General features: G+C 37.9%; 1 protein-coding gene and 1 pseudogene across 10 annotated transcripts in view; both read left to right on the forward strand.

Moving 5' to 3' along the window:
* GRIK1 (glutamate ionotropic receptor kainate type subunit 1) overlaps window positions 1-22,045 on the forward strand; it is a 431,814-nt gene that overhangs the window by 71,252 nt on the left and 338,517 nt on the right. The window lies entirely within an intron of this gene.
* LOC127482983 (large ribosomal subunit protein uL13 pseudogene) lies at window positions 8,230-9,176 on the forward strand (annotated as a pseudogene).

The raw sequence follows: 22,045 nt of genomic DNA on the forward strand, positions 1-22,045 counted from the left end.
GAACACCTTTCATTAAGTCTTTTATCCACATTATTTTCTAGGTTTGCTTTTCTTACTTGATTAGGGCGGGTACAGAAGGTGATTTTCTCTTCTTCATGCCTCCTGTATGCAAGTTAGGCACAAAGTGCTATCTGTAATGACTCTCAATTAACTTAGTCACAATGGATTATAGCAAGCATTAAATTGGATTGAATCCTGTTTACTTAAATAATTATGTTAAGGATAAAAATCTTGACATATATAATAATACTGACCATATAAAATAATAATAGGAGATAATACTCATCTTGTACCAATTATTTCCAATACGATTCATTGTGAAGTTATGAAAAGATCTAATTTATAATTTACAACATAACATGAGATATTTTGTGGACTGGGTGTCATTTAGTTTTAATAATCCAATTCTTAGTGATTTATATAGTTTACCCTATAAAATTTAGTTAAGGAATTATTTGACACTCTAGCTTTCTTGTTGTGAACAATAGTAATATAATCCTTCTCATTTTATCTAATGCCTATTATCCAAGATTTTGAGAATTAATGAGAAAACGCTTTGAAACATTTCCTCATTAATCCTCAAAAGACCCTTCTATAATAGATGTGTAGGAATGATTAATTAAGGATTAATTTTTTTTACAAAGACCACATCTCTGCAGTATTCATTGGCTAGCTCCAATGAAAATTTTAAGTTATAAAATATAGAGGAGCTATAAAATGTTTTTTACCATAGGCTCCAGAGGAAAAAGACAGTGCTACTTTTTATTGAAAAAGCATAAATAAATATTGATCTTTGTCACAGCATATGGAGATAGAGATTTCTAAAATATAAACCTTAGGAATATTTTAGAAAATTTTTATTCTAATCACAATTGAAAGTACACTTTTACCCATGTATCTTTTGAGAATGTCTTATTTTGTATTAAGGCTTTATTTGGGGACCCTGTTTATTTAGCTCCTTTTGAGCTAAGGCTTCTTAATTTACAGATTACTAAATAAATTGTGATATTTCATGTGGGGTATATTCTCAGTTCAGTGATTCCCCTAGGAATCATAGCAGATAAACCACAGTTAGTTTTCAAAAGCTAGAGGGATGATCAGATTTTAGCCATTCCAACCATGTGTGTGGTAAAAGTAAAACAATTTTTCAAATGGTTCTAGATTCTTTTTTTTAAAGCATGTTTACATGAGTTTCTAACTCTGATTCCTAAATAAACTCCAATGATATTAGGTGAAACTGCAGAAAAACACAAGTACATGATTTAATAGTATGGGAATAACATTGGTGTAATCCCAACAGATAATCTTTCCATGTGCAATGCAAGCATCGCAAAATGTGAATACCAGCAAAGTGTATAGAAAAACACAACATAAAAAGCATGCACGCTGAACGTGATTTGAAAAAATTGATGAAAATGCATGCTATTAGGAGATTCTGATATTGTTAAAGCATCTGTGGAATGAAGATAATTATACATTCAGGACTGGAAACAATGAGACATAAATGTACTGTTATAGCTTCTTGGGAAATAATGTATTTGATATAAAGAAAAAGAGAAAGGAAAGAATTATTACCTGTTACTGATTACTCAGTGGGTATGAGGTACCATGCTAAGCATTTTCAATAAGTTGTGTTATGAAATGATCCAATGGTCTTTTGAGGTGGGCATTACTAACAAAATTATTATGTTAAGAATATTGAAGTCAAATATCTTTCCAAAGTTTATGTACCTAGTCGTTAACAGCTTCAAGGAAATGTATTTCCCTTTGGGACTCTGCAATAAAAAAAAGTGACCATGTTCTACTTGACAAAGTTGCTCTTGAAGGACCCATCACTATTTCGTGGAACAGTGGCAGCTCAAGTGGGTACCTGACTATGTCTGTTAAGGACAGCTTGGTCTTCTCCAGGGGTCTCAAGCTTCCCAGCAGGGAATATGCAAGCTCCTCATGAGAAAGACATTACGAATCTCTAACAAGATGAGTTTTCAATACTGTTTTCAGGAGTGACAGCTTTGCAGTTGGGCAGGCTCTGAGTGCTAATCCAAGGAGGATATTTCTTAGGTTTTGTGTTTTTGTCTGCAAAACAGACTTAATTAATTTCATTTCAGAAGGGCAATAAAGATGAACAAAGGGCTCAGTGTGATATTTGGGTCATGGTGGGGTCTAAGTAAATTATTTCTTAAGAAAAGGAGAACAAGGAGGAGAAGGTGTGAGAGGCTATGTTACTAGTAGTTTCTCTACAGGGAGCACCTGATGCGCCCTCCTGAACATCATCCTAGTGGCTGGAGGGCACTCCTTGGCCCCTACCAACCCAGATACCAACTGAGGTGACAAAACAGAGAAAACGGTTCCATTGAGAGCCATGAAAATAAATTCAAACCCAGACTATTTTGGAACAAAAGCCAGCTCTCTCTTGTACCCTAGGACAAGGCTTTTTAACATTTAGGAAATGTGAAGCAATTATCAATTCCCGTGCATCACTGAATGAAGTCAAGAATAATAGTTTCTATCAGGAAACCAGTGGAAATGATTGCCCAGAGACTCAAAGTTTTTTCTTGAGCCAATTACAGAAACACTAAACAGTAATCTAGTCCTCTGATGCCTAGGGAAGCCAAGCTATAATTAGAATGGAGTATTGATAAAGTGATGCTGAGGTGAAAATAAATTTAGTCCTTGCAAACTTAATTATTTTGAAGGAAATGAGAGGAATAGATTGACAAAGTAAAGGATGTTTATACATACACACACACTTTCTTTTAGAAACTGGAACTAGTATATGAGAACTCTGATAGGAAAAATACCAAATTCAATACCATAACTATTCTTAATAAGCAGTAGTTTCTGAAATCTTATCTGAAACTTTGAAAAATCAGGCTTTTGAAATATAATCATGAATCAATATAACTGTTGTGGTTTATAAAGTGTGGAGCCAGATGACTGATGGACCATGTTTTCATCACTTTTGCTAGATGAAGTCCAAAGGCTGTGTTCTAACATTCACGACTCTTGAAACCTGGACCCAATTTTTCTCAAAGGTAACAATGAACTGGATGAATATTTTCATGTATATTTCATATGCATATATATGTATATATATTCATATACATATGTATGTGTATTCTAAGAAACTTTGTTGTGCCACATACGTCACAGTAAAAAAAAAAAAAGGCCCTGTGGTCAATCAAATTAGAAAAGAGGATTTATAGGATCATGAAATCATTAACATATTTAAGTATTTTCTTTGTGTCAGAAACCAAGAACACTATATACATGTTCCAAGATTAACTTCCCTAATCTGAAAATTTAAAATCCAAAATGCTCTAAAAGTCAAAACTTTCTAAGGACAGATGTGATGCAAGTGGAAAAATCACATCAGACTTCTAACAGCTAACAATCAAGCACACGGGTGCACTAAAAATGATGTATAAAATTACATGTATGGGTCAGTGCTGTGTCACAGTAGGCTAAGCCTCCACCTGTGGCGCTGGCATTCCATATGGTTGCCTGTTTGTATCCTGGCTGCTACATCCAGCTCTCTGCTTGTGGCCTGGGAAAGCAGTGGAAGATGACCCAAGTGCTAGGGCCCCTGCACCCCCATGGGGGACTTGGAAGAAGTTCCTGGCTCCTGGCTTTGGATTGGCTCAGCTCCAGCCATTGAGGCCATTTGGGGAGTGAACCAATGAATGGAAGATCTTTCTCTGTCTCTCATTTACTCTGTAAGTCTGCTTCTCAAATAAATAAATAAATCTTAAAAAACATTACATGTAGGCTATGAGTATAAAGTGTATATGACAGATACATTTATTTCATGTCTACACTTGGGTCTGATCCCCAAGATATCTCATTATATATATGCATATATTCCAAAATCCACAGCCTCATCTCCAAAATTGATATCTGAAACACTCCTGGTCCTAAGCATTTCATATAATGGGTAATGAATCTGTATTTAATTTTTAGAACTTTACATTTGGAAAGCTAAGGAACATATCTAAGTTTGTATCCCTAGTGTTCGAAGAGGGATTTGAACTTTGAGCTATAGACCCTAAGCTCTTAAACACAGAAATGCTGTCTTCCTTTCAGTATATTTAGTATATTAAAACTCCTGAGAAATCTGAGCTCAAACCCTACACAATTTTGTTTAAACTAGTCAACTACTTCACTATAGGAAATGCATTTTATGAAATGTATTTCATTTTATGAAATGTTTTCTAACCTCTTCACAAAACTAGATTTCTAAATAGTCTTTTCTAGGAAATGCTGAACTATGTGATTTCTAATGTTTTTCCTGATGCAAACATCCATAATCCACCCATTCCTTTTTTTTTCAAGACATTCCAATTCTCTGTTCCATGTCTTTCACTTCATTTAAATAATTAAGTTACATATAAGACCCTAAATTTGCGTTAGGTTTACCCTCTCTTTGTCTGTAGGATGTCCTCCATTTTACTCTCCTCATAATCTTATTGATGCTTTCCATATCCTTTAAATCTCCTATCCTCTTGGAAGCCTTTTCCTGACTGCCAACAAATATTCATATATTGAGATCATTCTCCCTCAGTTTTTCAGTGGCACAGAGCTGAGCAGATCTTGAGTTAGCTCCATACAAAAAAGAGATGCTGAGTAAGTGATATGTTAAGTAGTGAAGTAGTACATATGGTAATTAGCTTGATTTATTCATTTCACAATGTCTGCATGTATCAAAACATCATGTTGCATATCATAAATATATATAGTTTTATTGATTGATTCAAAAATGGCTTTTACTAGTAGTTACTTTCCCTCATTTCTTCCTGTGTGAAGATTTGAGTAGATACCATGAGACATAATTCTAAATTCTGTATCTGGCATCTTTATTCTTTTGTTTCACAATACCATTCATTGCCTTGGGCCACCGGTTTTATCTCCACATAGAAGTCTCTTTCCTGATCTCCATAAAAAGTTCCCAAGACAGAAATCTGATTTCTTTCTTTCCTTGTCCTACTTACATAAAGAAAACTTCAGTTCAAAACTCAGTTGATTCTGGCTCTTCCATTTATACAAGTTGTTTACTCTCTGGTATTCAGTTTTGTGAAATTAAACTTTTAGAGATCAAGAAATCTCTGATAAATGGGTTTTACCAAGCTGTTATACATTCCCCACCCCACCCCCCAAAAACAATTCCCTGAACCACCAGTTGTGGCCAGATAGCAGCTGGGAAAATGTCCACAGGATCTAAGAAACCAGAGTACTTTGTAATAAAATTTGAAGAGAAGAAAGCTTAAAGGGCCTTGAACCTAGATTGACTGAAGATAAGAAAGGCAGGACAAAGCAAAATGGGCAAAATTCTGGGACTGGAGCAGCCTAAGAAGTGTTTGCTGCTTCTTGGTTGGTTGTTCTATAGGTAGAAAGCAGTGGAACTTTCATGGATAATCATCAACAATTAGAAAAGGAATGTGGAGCAGTTTCAGTTTTGTTTCTTGTTGGTTTAGTCCAAAGCTATTTATAACATAAACCCCTCTCATCTTTTTCTGTCTTCCATCTTCTAACTTGGAATTAAATTTAGTACATTTCAGTATTCTCTTTCCATTTCATCACTGTAAAGTAAGTGGAGAACTAGTATCTGGTTCTCTGGATATGAGTAGAGATGAAGTGAGTAAATGCAGATAAAGCGGGCTTAGCAGAGGGCTTCACAATTTTGCATGCTTTGTAAATGTTGGATTTTTGTTTACTGTTTTGAGGGTGCAGTGTCTGCCCCCAGTAAGCTTATGTCAGGCTGGGTCTAATTACAGAAAAGAGTGGAAGCCAGTGGACGCATGCTGCTGTGCCATTCCAAGGAGAGCAGGTAGGGGCTCACAGAAGTCCAGTGATCCATCAGGACTGCAAGGAGAAAATATTGCAGGCAGGGGACTGGCCTATGTGGGGCATTGATCTGTGACATGGAATAGGACACTTGAGGAGCTGTAGTTTGGTTCATGTGACTGAAATCTGAACTGGTAAATTAAATGGGACAAATACCAAAAACTATCAATATCTCAAAAGCATCTAAACATGATCATTGAAGATGAGATGGACGTATTTCACACATAGATAAACATGGTCAGGTTTGCATTACAAATATCATTCTGGTTAAGACATACAGTTGACAGGAAACAAGCCTGAACTGAGAACATACCTAAGTGAAATATGAGAGGCTCTGAATTGGCAAAGGATGGTCCGTTCAACACAAAGTTATAGATTGAGAAGGAGCGACAGTCTGAGTAGCTAAATAGAAATTCACAGATGTTTTAAAGTTGTAAATAATGAAGGGGCATATTTTAACGTAATTATATTAAAAATATTCTATTTAGTGTAAAAAGTGTGCTATTATTCACCTTCTAAATTGGCTAGGATTGTAAAATGTAATTATAATGTTGGCAATGGAAAGATGAAGGCAGTATAATTTGGCAATTGATATCATAGACGGAAAAGCTTGTTCTTGCCCTTGGGCCTAGTAATTTCATTTCTAGGCATCTCTCTTGGGAAGATAATATAAATGCATCAGTACTGATCAGAATGAAAATTAGAAATATTTATTTCCAACAGAAAGGGAATGGACAAGTACCATACAATGATATGATAGATCAATGCAATCTAAAATGATGGAGACATTTAACACATGCATTGTACATTATTATGTTTTTTTTTAAATAGGGTTGCCTGGAACAATACAGAATGTTGAGATTCATTTGAGTTTCAGGTAAACAATGAATAACTTTTTTCATGTATCTACGAAGTATTGTATGTATTTTCATGTTATATTCTTATTTGCTACATTTGGCAGCTCTAGTTTGAAAACACACGGGAAAGTACAATTTACACTATTTCAAAATATAAAATAAAAATCCATAAACTGCATTTGGTTATGTGGAGAAAGTATACCTTGAAGAGAGATTGTAAGGAAATGAAATCAGTATGTTAGCTGTCATAAGAGTTTAAGCATAGATTTTTTTCTTTTTCATTTTTTTAAAGATTTATTTATTTACTTTGAAAGTCAGTTACACAGAGAGAGAAGGAGAGGCAGGGAGAGAGAGAGAGAGAGAGAAAGAGAGAGAGAGAGAGAAAGAGGTCTTCCATCCGATGGTTCACTCCCCAGTTGACTACAATGGCTGGAGCTGCGCTGATCCAAAGCCAGGAACCAGGAATTTCTTTGGGGCCTCCCACACAAGTGCAGAGGCCCAAGGGCTTGGGCCATCTTCTACTGCTTTCCCAGGCCACAGCAGAGACCTGGATCGAAAGTGGAACAGCTGGGTCTTGAACCGGTGCCCACATGGGACGCCTAATCTGCAGGCGGCGGCTTTGCCAACTACGACACAGCGCTGGCCCCTCTCTTAAGTTTTTAGTGTGCTTTGTCTTGTGCTCCTCCACAATGAGCATAAGATATTGTTGTAAACCTATGTGTGTATATATGTACTTATGTGTTCATGTATAATTCTATTCTGCTTGTAGGACTGGCAGCAGCTCACATTTATGAGTGCTGTGATCCAGGATGGGCAGTGCTTCCTAATGTACTACCACACAGAGAGTTTTTTAAAGTAATCCTTAGCTCCCATGGAACAAAAGTAGGGCTATCAGTTCTCAGTTTAAACATCATCATATTAGTAAGGACTTCTCCATCCACCCTGGTAATCCTTCCCATCACCACCATCACATCAATATCATCCCATTTCATTATTCCAGAGCAAACTGCCTGTAAAGGCATCGGTATCTACTTGTGGACTGATACGAGAGAAAATTAATAAAGATAGAAATGAGATCAGAAAATTTAGGTAATTTTCTGATTATTCTTAACCTAGTATACATTTTAAATTCCAGTTGCATAAAAGAGTACATTTCCAGGATTGCTTTGACAAATGTCACAGTGGAAGTATATGCTCCATACAAATAAATATAAAGAAAAATAAAGATAATTAAAAAATACATTTGTAGAAAAACTTTAGCGGGGTCAGGAGTTTGAAAAGATCTCTGAAAATAACTAAAGTAGCATAAAACGACTCCAAAACATTGTAGAGTTTCCAGAATCCTTCCCTGAGTGAACTTAAGTGTTTTTCCTCTCAAGGTGATTTCTTTGGGATCTTACTCCCCACAAAGATAATGACAGCTATAAACCAGACTGACTTGCTTAAAACCGATTCAGTTTTCATTTCATCGCATTTTCCAATTTCTTTTTTATGCACTTGTCATAGAAATCAGCATTAAGAAGCAAACAAATACAAGCAAATAAGCCAACAAACCAACCACCACCTTTTATTAAAAAGCCGACAAGATGTAATGAGTTTTAATAAATAATAACCGCTGGGAGCTGCAGGGCTGGAATTGCTGGTGGCACCCTGTGAAGGCATCACCATTTCTGACAATTTCTAGAGAAACAAGTAGAAGCACCTGGCCTTCCTTCACAAATAGATGAACACCAACGCCTCCTGGGGCCCCTACCACATTTGGACCCCCAGCCACCTGTTCTGGTGAACTGTGCGAGACATGTTGCCCCATAAGCCCAAGCGGGACTGGGCCACCCTACTCGATGGGATCTTGGCGCCCTAAGATAAGAAAAAGTGGATGGTGGTTCCTGTGGCCCTTAAGGCTGCATGTCTGAAGTCTAACAGGAACTTTGCTTACTTGGTGAGCTTGGCTGATGAAGTTGGCTGGAAGTACCAGGCAGTGACAGCCATGCTGGAAGAAAAGAGAAAGGAGAAGGCCAAGATCCGTTACCAGAAGAAAAAGCAGCTCATGTGGATAGGAAACAGGCCAAAAGCAACGTGGAGAAGAACATAAATGGATTCACAGAGGTCCTCAAGACCCATGGACCTCTGATCTGAGCCCCATAAAGACTTTACTCCTCATGCTTAGCCTGCCCTGCTGTTCCCCCATCGCCACCCCGCGAGTCTGGGACTCAGAAAGCTGGGGTCAAAGAGGGCCTTAGCCACTGCTCCTATTGGAGGGCTTCCTGCAAGGCGCAGCTCTTAGGGGCTGTGCAGAAGTGGTTGGTCTGTGGCCTACACATGATCATGCTAGAACAGATGCAGAGGGGTGAGTCGGAACACTCACTGGAGGGGAACTCACACATCGTTAAGTGGGGAGGGAGGGTAGCGGATCTTCGGCTCTTTCCCACCTGGTCCCCTATATGCAGCTGTTAGGATGGGAGAAAAGGCTTGGGGCACTGTGAGCCTGATGTATAGGTGTGCAGACCTGGAAGATGGCAACCATTGGGTCATAGGCATTGCCCTTGCAACCTCCTGTGTTTTGCGACCCGAAATAAATAAATTATTTCAAAAAAAAAAAAAAAAGAAAAAGCAGACAAGATGTGATGAATGGGTCTCCCCAACTGTTTTTCTGAGTCTTTTTCTCTTTCATTGTCTATTTGGGAAGCCCCAGTGCATGCCGTAGGATCATTCTTTTTTTTTTTTTTTTTAAAGATTTACTTATTTACTTGAAAGTCGGAGTTACACAGAGAGAGAGAGGTCTTGCATCCCCTAGTTCACTCCCCAACTGGTAGCAAAGGCTGGCGCTGCGCCGATCCCTGATCCGAAGCCAGGAGCTTCTTCCAGGTCTCCCACGTGGGTGCAGGGTCCCCCCAAGGATTTGGGCCATCTTCTAATGCTTTCCCAGGCCACAGCCGAGAGCTAGAATTGGAAGTGAAGCAGCCAGGTCTCTTTTGTTTTTTGTTTGTTTTTTTTACAGGCAGAGTGGACAGTGAGAGAAAGAGACAGAAGAGAAAGGTCTTCCGTTACCATTGGTTCACCCTCCAATGTCCGCTGCTGAAGCCAGGAGCCAGGTGCTTCTCCTGGTCTCCCATGGGGTGCAGGGCCCAAGCACTTGGGCCACCCTCACTGCACTCCCTGGCCACAGCAGAGAGCTGGCCTGGAAGGGGGGCAACCGGGACAGAATCCGACGCCCCGACCGGGACTAGAACCCGGTGTGCTGGCGCCGCTAGGCGGAGGATTAGCCTAGTGAGCCGCGGCGCCAGCCCAGCCAGGTCTTGAATCAGCGCCCATATAGGATGCCGGCACAGCAGATGGCAATCCTACCCACTAAGCCACAGTGCTGGCTCCAGTAGGATCACTCTTAATGGTGTAAATTAAATCCACACGGTAGTTTCTGTCCTTTCCTCTTCCCCCAGGTCATCTCCATCTCTCTGCTGACTCTCCTCACCTTCCCTATTTTTCTTTATTTTTCCTCACTTTGTCCTGTTTTCTTAAGCTTAGTTTACATTTCACTTATTTGTCATTAATACATTACACACACACACACACACACACACACGCCACTTTAATTGTAAGAAACACCTTTATAGCTCTTGTCCCCAGGGGCCTTTTATTCTGATTCACCAAAGGAGCTCTGCTCTAATAGGCAAAGTAACTTGCCTTTTTTGCATCTAAATTCTAAGACTTAAAAGTCACTTTTTGCATTCAGAAACAAGAGACTGGGAATATTTTATAAAAGGTTATTGAGTGGCCCCTGCCACGGCTCAATAAGCTAATCCTCTGCCTGCGGCACAGGCACACTGGGTTCTAGTCCCGGTCAGGGCGCCAGAATCTGGGTTACCCCTCTTCCAGGCCAGCTCTCTGCTGTGGCCCAGGAGTGCAGTGGAGGATGGCCCAGGTCCTTGGGCCCTGCACCCACATGGGAGACCAGGGGAGGCACCTGGCTTCTGGCTTCGGATCAACACGGTTTGCCGGCCGCAGCACCCTGGCCGCGCCGGCCACTGGAGGGTGAACCAACGGCAAAGGAAGACCTTTCTCTCTGTCTCTCTCTCTCACTGTCCACTCTGCCTGTCAAAAAAAAAAAAGTTATTGAGCATAAGCTAAAACTGCCATTACACTTTTTGTTCTCAAATGCTTTGTTTGTAATTTATGGATGATGACACAAAGACAAAATACAAATCTGTGGATTATCTGCAAGTTCAAACAATTACATGAGGCTCATAGACCTGAAGAATTAAACTCTGGACAAAGCCAAATTGAATGTGGGATTTGAAGGACCTATAGGTATTCGAAATGTGTGTCTTTTTGTTTTGTTTTGCTTTGACAAGCAGAGTTAGACAGTGAGAGAGAGAGACAGAGAGAAAGGTCTTCCTTCCATTGGTTCACCCCCCAAATGGCCGCTGCACCGGCGTGCTGTGCCGATCCGAAGCAGGAGCCAGGTGCTTCCTCCTGGTCTCCCATGGGGTGCAGGGCCCAAGCACTTGGGCCATCCTCCACTGCCTTCCCGGGCCACAGCAGAGAGCTAGACTGGAAGAGGAGCAACCAAGACAGAATCCGGCGCCCCAACCAGGACTAGAACCTGGGGTGCTGGCACCGCAGGCGGAGGATTAGTCTAGTGAGCCGCGGCACTGGCCGAAATGTGTTTTTTTCTACGTTGTATACATCATGACTTTTTCTGATAAGTAACCACAGGACTGATTTTGAAAACAAGCTTAAACTTGTTTCCTTTTTTCAAGAATAACACTTCAAGTGCCATTTAAATTATGCATGCCATACTGATATCTTAATATCCTTCTAAATGATATACTATAATCTTTGATGTCTTCTTTCCCTAGTACATGTTCTGTCCATCAGCAATGTCTCCATCATTTCTTTTGTGTTTTCACTTCAGAATTTTAAAAACCAAAATCCCCCCATATCACCTTCGACAAATTTTCAGCCTGTGATTTGTTTCTAGTTGACAAAAAAGGTGTTCATTGTGAAAATATCAAAGAGAACCTAAATAGTTAAATTGAAAAGTAGAAATTTTTCTTTTTCTAACACTCATTTCCACATCTCAAAAATAACAGCTGATACAGTTCCACCTATTTCCTTTCAGAAAAAATGTGTGTGTAATTAAAAATGCAAAAATCATGTGAAGCTTATGATACACGTGGAGGTGCTCTCTATTAGCACTTGCTTGTTTATGTTCCTTGTTCTGGGTGATCACAGTGTATGGCATTGCATGCACGTGTATGGTTTGTGTACTTTATGTAACAGTTGCCTGCCAGTGCACATTAAGGCCATTTCTAGTTTTCCTGTTCATCACAAATAAGTGTTAAGATCTTTATAAAAATATACTTGCATGCCTACAGGGGGAGAGGGACATTTCCATACGGCAGATTTGTGAAAAATGGAATTGCTGGGACATAAGGTGGATATACATATTTTACTTAGAAAGTTGTTGTCAAGATTTGTTTCAAATCTGCTTTATCTTTCTTACTTAATATTGAGGCATTTAGAGTTGTGTCCTTGAACTATATTGAATATATTAAAGCTAATTAAAAATTTTTAAAAACTGCAAAATCAAAAATATTGGCGCATATATTTTCTATGTCATTAACTTAAAATTATTCTTTCGCAATGACTGAATAACATTTCCTCACATGTATAAAGCAAAATTTATGCAACTCCACTCTCATTTATGTGATTTGGACTTTCCCAATGTTTGCAACATAAGTGTTTTGCTGAAGCCAGTTTTTCTTTGATATATTTACATATTTCATTGTGTTTATTGTGATAAAACTAATAGAGCAGATTATTACCTATCAAATTGAAATCCAGAATTTTATATATTTATTTTGGAAGGTAGAATGAAAGTGTTTTCATTTCTAGAATGTCACATATAATAAATTAGTCGATATTTTTAGGAAATGTAATAATGGTTGATGAATAAAAGTACAGAGAGGACATTTTTATTTGGAACATCAAGGGTTGGAGGAGGTGAGGGCAGAAGAGGAATGGGATGATAAATCTACAATAAAGAATAACAATTACATTTGAAAGAAATTGCATATAATTTTAAATAAAATGTAAATATACTTTTTTATTTTACTTCACTCATCTAAGGTAGTCTACAATTTGGAAAATTCTTTGTAAAAATTGATTAGCACAAGCAAAAAGGTCCCAACTTTTAAGGGTACTTCAAGCAGTTTGTGAAAAAATAGAATTAAAGGTTAGGTTTATTTTAGCACACAACAATTTTTAAATCCAAATTCATAAGATTTTTATAATATGCATTTTCCATTAACTTCTTGAAGACCTCCATATGCTTACATTTCAATTTTTGGCACCAAAATAACTATCTTTCAATTCAAATTTCCACGAGCTCTTTTTTTTTAAACTTTTATTTAGTAAATATAATTTCCAAAGTACAGTCAACAGTTTCCTTGTTGACTCAACGTAGACAATATCAATTAATTTTCTCTCAGGAATATTGTTAAAAGTACCTAAACATTTTCACAACCCAGATTGTCATACCAGCTGATAATATGAAAACTGAGGCAGAAATTGGAATTTGTGAGCACCGAGGTAATTCACCATTTATTCCTGATGGTGAGGTGTAGAGGAAAGGTTTGCTTAACTGAGGAGCATCGCCAATGGCCACACAGCAGCAGTCTGTCCCAGCTAGCACACGTTCTAAACACACACCTGCTCTTGCTCTGTAAATACAACCTCAAGGTACAACTTCTAACATGCATTATTTCAGCCACCAAAGACAACCACAAATCAACACAAAGTCTAAGCAAAAATGGTATGTGACTTCAAATCAAAGTTTTTTTTTAAACTTTTATTGAGTAAATATAATTTTCCAGTTTATGGATTACAATGGCTTTTTCCCCCCATAACTTCCCTCCCACCCGCAACCCTCCCATCTCCTGCTCCCTCTCCCATTCCATTCACATTGATTCATTTTGAATTATCTTTATATACAGAAGATCGATTTAGTATATATTAAGTAAAGATTTCATCAGTTTGCACCCACACAGAACATAAAGTGTAAAATACTGTTTGAGTACTAGTTATAGCATTAATTCACATTGGACAACATATTAAGGACAGAGATCCTACATGAGGAGTAAGTACACAGTGACTCCTGTTGTTGACTTAACAATTTGACACTCTTGTTTATGGCATCAGAAATCTCCCTAGGCTCTAGTCATGAGTTGCCAAGGCTATAGAAGCCTCTTGAGTTCGCTGACTTTGACCTTATTTAGACAAGGTCATAGTCAAAGTGGAAGTTCTCTCTTCCCTTCAGAGAAAGGTACCTCCTTCTTTGATGGCTCCATTCTTTCCACTGGGATCTCACTTGCAGAGATCTTTCATTTAGGTGTTGTTGTTGTTGTTTTCTTTTTTTTTTTTCTTTTTTTTTTTTTTTTTTTTGCCAGAGTGTCTTGGCTTTCCATGCCTGAAATACTCTCATGGGCTCTTGAGCCAGCTCCAAATGCTTTAAGGGCTGATTCTGAGGCCAGAGTGTTGTTTAGGACATCTGCCCTTCTAGGAGTCTGCTGTGTATCCCACTTCCCATGTTGGATCGTTCTCTCCTTTTTTTTTTCTATCAGTTAGGGACAAATATCATATGTTCTCCCTGATCAGTGACAACTAACCTACCACAAAAAAGGAAACTTGTTGAAGTGAAAGGGACACTATGAAAAACAGTGACTTGATCAGCCCTTGTCCTGACTGTTGATGTACAATTTAATACTTTATCCCTTTTAGTATTTTTTTGTTCTAGTTAATACTATTGGTTGAACTCTGTAATTAACACACATTTATTCTTAGGTGTTGAAATTTAACTGAAAAGTGATCCCTGTTAAATATAAGAGTGGGAATAAGAGAGGGAGGAGATGTACAATTTCTGACATGCTCAATCGGACTTGCCCCAAATGGTGGAGTTAGAAATGTGCCAGGTGATTCCAATTCAATCCCATCAAGGTGGCATGTACCAATGCCATCTCACTAGCCCAAGTGATCAATTTCAGTTCACAATTGATCATACTGATAGGTCTAAGAGTCAAAGGGATCACACAAACAAGACTAGTGTCTGCTAAAAATAACTGATAGAAATTCTTTTTAAAAAACAGTAAGAGAAAAAAATAATAAGAGAAATGTCCTGTATGTACCGATTGGGAATGAGAATAATATTAGACTTTTCTTGTTAATGAAAATGAAAAACAATGGAAGTTTGTTAAATTCTTAAAATTGTAACAGAAAATGGTACTTAACTAGATTATTCTAATAACCTTAGTTGCCAATCAAGGGTGAAGGCAAAATAAACACGTTATCACAAACATGTACAGAGTCTCAAACATGTACCTTGGATTCATCTTGTCTTCAGAAACGTCTGTTGAAATAAACTTCAGCAGAGTGAAGAAGGATCCAAACAAAAGTGATGAAAGCATCTCTGGAATCATGGAGGAAGCCTCTGTGGACTAGCAGACGTAGAGAACAACGACCTCCTGTTGAGACGGGAGGGTGAAAAGAAATAGCCATGTGTCTCCCAGGAGGGAAATGGAACTAATAGAGAATTTCATGTTTGACATTATTGAAAAAGAGTGTACACGTCTGTGATATGAAGAGGAAGAATGCGACAGCCATTTGTGCAAAACTAAACAAAAAAACTGTTACTTATATTAAACAATAGAGAGCTGTGCAAGAAATGAATTGATTCATTACATGCCTCAGTTGTAAACAGCATGTAATAGCAAAACTATGGGTAGCTGGATTTTTTTTAATTGTGATAAAGCAATATTAAAAGAATGGCAGGACTATAAGAAAAGTAAGTATTTTCTATCAGCTAAATATTTCTTTCTCCTAATAGACAATGTCTAAAGGAAAACATATCGTATATACCAGTGTCAATATAATATTTAGAAATATGTATAAATGTTTAATGAAATAATTGAAAGAATTAAAAACAGATGAACTGGAGATCAGGATTCAGTAATCTGGAGAAGAGTAGGAAACCACTTTTGTACAATAAGTTTATGGCATTTGTTTACTTTCTTAGCTCTGTAGAGCACAAATTGAATTACAAAAATAGCAATTCTGGGCAGCCACAGAGAAAAAGTCTTTGGGGTGCAACACATGTGATGTATAATTTTTGGATCTCCATCCCAGATTCACTGATTCTTCTAATAATGGAATCTAAGATGTCATCATTTTTATCAGCACTCTCTAATTGATGCTAATCAAATTTATGTGTAGAAATCACTATATATAAAGCTGGTATTATTTACAAAAACACCATTAAAATAAATATATGGTTGAATATTTGTGAAAAAAACACAAATATAGAGGTGCTGTGAATAGTGACACCTTTAAATTTAGAGAAAGTAGATTCTTTATAGATTTTTTTAAAATATTTTATTTATTTTATTTGAGAGAGTTACAGACAGTGAGAGGGAGAGTCAGAGAGAAAGGCCTTTCTTCCATTGGTTCACTCCTCAAATGGCCGCCACGGCCAGGAGTATGCCAATACGAAGCCAGGAGCCAGGAGCTTCCTCTTGGGCTCCCACATGGGTGCCTGGGCCCAAGGACTTAAGCCATCTTCCACTGCTTTCCCAGGCCATAGCAGAGAGCTGGACTGGAAGTGGAGCAGCCGGGACTAGAACCGGTGCCCAAATGGGATGCTGGCACCACAGGCGGAGGATAACCTACTGCGCCACAGCACCGGCCCCCTTTATAGATCTTTATGTAGTTATCATCGTTGGAATACTGTTAGCAAACCAAATGTGTAGGTCTAAGTTATCAGAAACAATTCACCTGCTAAGTATAGTTTTGTTCAAAGTTTTGCTATGTGCTTAGCATAGCACATTAATCTTCCATTCCAGACCCAGGGTAGCCATATCATAAATATAAACACTCTGCTTAGGGGGCACTTGGCTAATCTGCCTTTACAAACAGAGGCTCATTAAAAGTAGAAGTCTCAGATTCACTGAAAGTTTGCTTGTACAGTTTTTGTTTCTTACAGTAAGCAATAGAACATAAGCTAATTCACAAAGTAGATGATTTGTAGTTCAGCTTTAGTCATGATAAATAAGGAAAAAGGGAAAATGATGAGCCCTGCCATCCACATTTCATCACTGAAAACTTTGGGGAGTTGAGACAAATCCTTGCTTATACTAGCCTTTGATCTTCAAACTTGTCTGGATCATGGGAAGCTAATAAATTCCATTTTACTGTTCAATTATGAATAAGCTTTAATAAATTAAATAGTACTATAATACTTTTTGGGTTTCTTTTAAAAAACCCAAATATTTTTAAAATATTTAAAACTATTTTAAATATCTAAAATATGGAATTTTAAAAATATTTTTAAACTATGGGCTAGGAAAAGACCTAAAACAGGAATTTGTTTGGAGGAAAAATTAAAGAAAAATTTTTATGGAAAAATAGATATTTATGAGGTCAGTACTAATCATTCATCAAAATCAATGACAAAACAACATTTAAAATAATATCTTTCAAATATTATGTTATGAAAATCCTCAAAAATATTCTTAAGCTTAACCCAACAGTATATAAAATAATCACACAACATATCTAAGTGTGACTTTTTCTAGGTAGTCAAGGCTGGTTTAATATTCATAAAGAAATCAAAGTGATCCACTGTACCAGCAGACAGAATAAGAAAAAGCATGGGATCAAATAAATTTGTACATAAAACGAATTCATTCCAACGATCTTTCATGATAAAAACTCAGCAAGTTTGGGAGAGAGAAATAACTCTACCTCAGAATAGGACTGATTATAAAAAATCTATAGGTGCTTAACGATGAAAGGCTAGACACTTCCCACACCAAGACTGGGAACAAAGGAAAGAGGCTGACTCTTACCATTATTGCTTGACACACGGTAGAAGCTCTTGCCATTGCACAAAGACAAAGATGAGCAATAGAAGGCATCAAGATTGGAAAAGAAGAAACCAAACTTTCTCTATATGCAGATGCGATTGTCTATGTAAAAAATTCCAAAGTCCTACCACAAACATGAGTTGCACATATAGTTTTAAATTTTCAAGTAGTTACTTTGAAGGAAGTAAAAAAAGAAAGACATAGATGAGATCAATTTTAGAATATTTTTGCTAACTCCATACATCGAAGATATTATCATTTTCAACATATGGTAGTATTGAAAATAGTTTCTATGTTTATACTAAATATTTAAAGTTAAATCTTCCATTTAATCCTCACTCAATCTGGACTAGCCACCGGCTACGCGAAACTAGTGGCTACCATATTGAAAAATGCAGATCTGGTTGGCCTGTGATACTCCATTCCTCACTCTTAAAATGTTCAATTTCTAAAATATATAAATACCTAAGGATGCCATAATTTCCTCACCTCCAAAACACACTCATGTTCTCTGCTACATGCTTTGCATTGATAAATCATCAAATTATCAAGTGTTTTGTTAGGAAACAATTGCAATCCAAAGGCCATAAGTATTATGAACCCTCCTGGTAGGCATAGATTCTTTGACCCATTAGTGGACATAATTTACCCCTTGTGGTTTGAATCATTCAGAAGGCAGGGAGCTCAGATGAAAGGTCATGGATCAAAGACGGGAGCTGTTGGGAGCAGCAGGAGCATTCCTCAGGATCCAGTATCTCTGTCTCCTTGACTTTGCTTCTTCCCTGCAGGAAAACATTCTCCCTCACCCTTGTCTTGAGCCAAGAGACAGCAAGTGAGGGATTCAATTGTGCTGTTGCTTCCCCAGGAAGGCAGAGTCAAGAGCAGCCTCTAACTTTGCCCAAGGCTCTCAAACTGCAGCTGGGAGGTTTTCAACAATCAAAGAACTTAAACAGCCTCTTTTTTTCTCTGGAGTTCCTGGGAAGATCATTTAAACACCAACATGTCTCACTTACATGATATTGGTCTCCTAAACCCAGGTCCAGACTGAATGTTAAAAATGCTTGAATCTTACTTTTCAATCCATAACATGCCTTCATGAGATATCAGATGAGGTCCCTTTATGTGCCTCTCTTTCTTCCTTTGTGAATGATCACTGCTATTTATTGAATAACCACTTTGCCAAGATGAAGGCTGAGTGCTTTATCAATGGTTCTTCATTTATTTCTTACAACAAGCATAGGTTGAGGGCTATTTCAGTGTCGTATTAGATATAACTGAAATACTCAGAAGTTAAGATACCTGCCTGAGTTCTTCTAGTTAGAAAAGGGCAGAGGCGGAATTCAAACTCACATCAACCAGGCTAAAAATTCCAAAACATTATGAAAGAGCACTCCTGTGAGGATCCTTAACAAGAGAATAACATAGTGTTTAGCAGAGAATTGGGATCTCAAATGGTGTTACCACGAGGCTGACAAGTCATAACTGTACTGTACAGTCTTGAGCTGAACCTTGGATGCCAGTTACCCAGAGCAGGACTTGAAGGAACATGCTACTCCACAGGTGCGCCCCCTACCTGCAAGCGCTTCCATGGATTTCCCTTTATCTCCTTACCATTATCAGTTGAGGCCAGAAGAGGGCAGTGGTGTGGTCAGGGATTTGAAATACATTCCTACAACCATTGACTGATTCTTGAAAGCTCATCTAATTCCTTTTTTTTTTTTTTTTTTTTCTCATTCCCTGAGGAACTTCAGAAATTTTGAAGCTGTGTCCAAGGCCATTGGAGTCTGTGGGAAGGTTTGCAAAGGTGCTGTGTGTTTGGTCCCTTGATTACTAGCATTATGATATGTTCAGCATGGAGTAAAGGGCTTTTCTATAGAAATCAAACACCAACAAGGATAATGAGATTTTTCACCAAAAAAGGGCCAATTCTGCCTCTGAGTAGAGCTGCAGAGGTGACTTGGTAGGGTGTGGTGTCTCAGGAAACAGAGTGCTTCAATTATGCAGTTCCTTCTCTCCTGAAATACAAATCTTCTAAAGAGCTTCATGTAACTGTTCTAAAAGACAGTGCTGAGAACTGCCCTGGTATTTCAGATCTGAGCAATCTAGCTACTGTGGGGAGGCATTTTTTTTTCTATCAGTGGAAGGAAACAAGAAATACTTGGGACCCCAGAGGAGTGGCCCTTGAGAAACCATTTGCTATGGGAATCCTAACTGAGTAGAACAACTACTAGGAGCCCCCAGAAAGGCACTGGGAGGAGCCTGTGACATGGGGCATGTTGTCACAGAGGAGATATGGCAGGGTGTCTTTGGTGACAGGGGTGCTTATGCAGAATATCATGGTCAATGACATTGTTGGAGAATGTAGCCCTCCCTCCATGGAGCATGGGTCATTCTATACTGTTTGTCACTTAGGACAGTGGAGGGACTGTTATTCTGTCATCTTTCTTTTCTCTGGGGATTGAAAAATTACTCTTCACAGGACGCTAGGGAGTGATGGATATTTATTGATTTAGGATTGGAGTGGAAGCCGTTTAAAGTCTCAAGGCAATAACTCAGCTCTACAAGTGGTTATGTTAGATTCAAAGGAAAAAATATGCTGCAATACATAATTGAAGGATTATTATTTGTGAATTTATAAATTGAACAGGTTATTGTCATTTTAATATACACATTACTTTTTTTAAGTTTTTATGATAAAATATACTCTTTTAATGACAACAAGAAAAACTTGTCATTGGTATAGACATCTTCCAGAAATAGCCAATATCTAACAAAAGGTCTCATAAATGCCTACTTGAGTTTTTAAGTTGTTCTTATTTTTGCTTTAGCTCCATGTTTGCAGGATTATTTCCTGGAAATGTCTGATGTAAAGCCCTTCAACAAGTGCCAAGTTTGTCACCTTCATGCATTGTTATAAGAAAAATTTCTTGGTAACTTGGCATGCTTCTACTGCACTGACTCCTGAATTATCACCAAATTGTGATGGATCACTGGGTTTACAAGGCAGTGTGAAGTAATGAAAAACAACACAGATTAGAAGTCAGACAGTTCCATTGTATGAGTCCCAGCTCTACATTTACTACTTTACTCATTTCTATCACCTTATTTCATGTCACCATCTCTTCTTGGCTGGACCATCTCAGTAAAATTCTAATTGATTTTTGCTTCCATTATCCATTCTCTACACCATTACTACTGCTACATTTCTGAAACTGAAACACACATGCAGCCCTCAGGCTTAAGCCCTTATAATGACTTCCAATTTTACTTTAATGATAAAATCAAAAGTCCTTCCCTGTATCTTCATCGTGTGTCCCCAACATTTTTCTTTCACTTCATCATGTAACATTCTTCTCACTTATTCCCCTTGTCCCACCATCATATCAACAGTGAGCTCCTAGCTGTTCTTCAAATAAACAAATTCAATCCAAACTTAGCGTTCTTAGATTTTTGTCCTTATTCTCCCTAAAACTTTCATCTCTCAATGTCTACATACCTGCTCATTCTCATCTTTCCAGTCCTGGGAGATTTCTGTATTCTTCTTGCTTCTCTTCAAATACTCTTCATCCTATTCCCTCCTTTATCATGACTTTAATCATTATCTGAAAAAAATCATTTATTAGCTTATTGATCATTGTCTGACTATTCACTAGATCTAAGTTCCAGAAGCGCATGAATTGTATCTATATTTTCTATCTCTGTCACTAGTACTTAAACAGTGTCTGGCACCTGGGAGCAGCTAGGTAAATATTTCAGGATATGAACAATTTTCTACTCAACAAAAATGTACTGTTGTGATTAGTCATGATTTTGTGTGTGTGTGTGTGTGTTTTCATTTTTCTCACAGGCATTCATTGTGTGTCTCCAACAGATAAGCAGCATTGCATGCCTTTGAAAGGCTACATAAATATCAAAGAATCACAGAAAATAACATTTCTCTGTTCCAGTTTCCCCTGACTGCCCAAAGTTTTTCACGTGATTGGCTCCTCTATCTCTTGGTTTATTTGACACTGTGTGAATGATTTCCCTATTAAATCAGGGGATGTACTTCTCACCTTCTTTACTGGGCAATGTGACCTCATCTTATCTCTTACTGTAGAATGTCACTGAGTGACTCTCCCAGTGCCTTGATATTAAGCATTGATCACTGCAGAGGAATTTCAATCTACTACTCCAACACTGTCTCTCCTGAGAAAACCAGGCATGTATATCCAATGCCTAATATTGCATCTCTACTTAGATATTTGCATGTGAATTTGAAACTTAACATTTGCATAATTGCACTTTTGCTTTTCTTTCTAAACATGCAACCCTCAGCTCCAGTCCTCAACACTTCACTAAATGTACCTCAAGCCACCAAATCATATAGTGAAAGTGTTGGGAGCTACTCTTGATTCTTCTCTATTCTTCAACTCTCACATCTTAGCCACC

The sequence above is a fragment of the Oryctolagus cuniculus genome, chromosome 4, assembly GCF_051225735.1.
Source record: "Oryctolagus cuniculus isolate XC-2025 breed Fujian yellow rabbit chromosome 4, ASM5122573v1, whole genome shotgun sequence".
NCBI lineage: Eukaryota > Metazoa > Chordata > Mammalia > Lagomorpha > Leporidae > Oryctolagus > Oryctolagus cuniculus.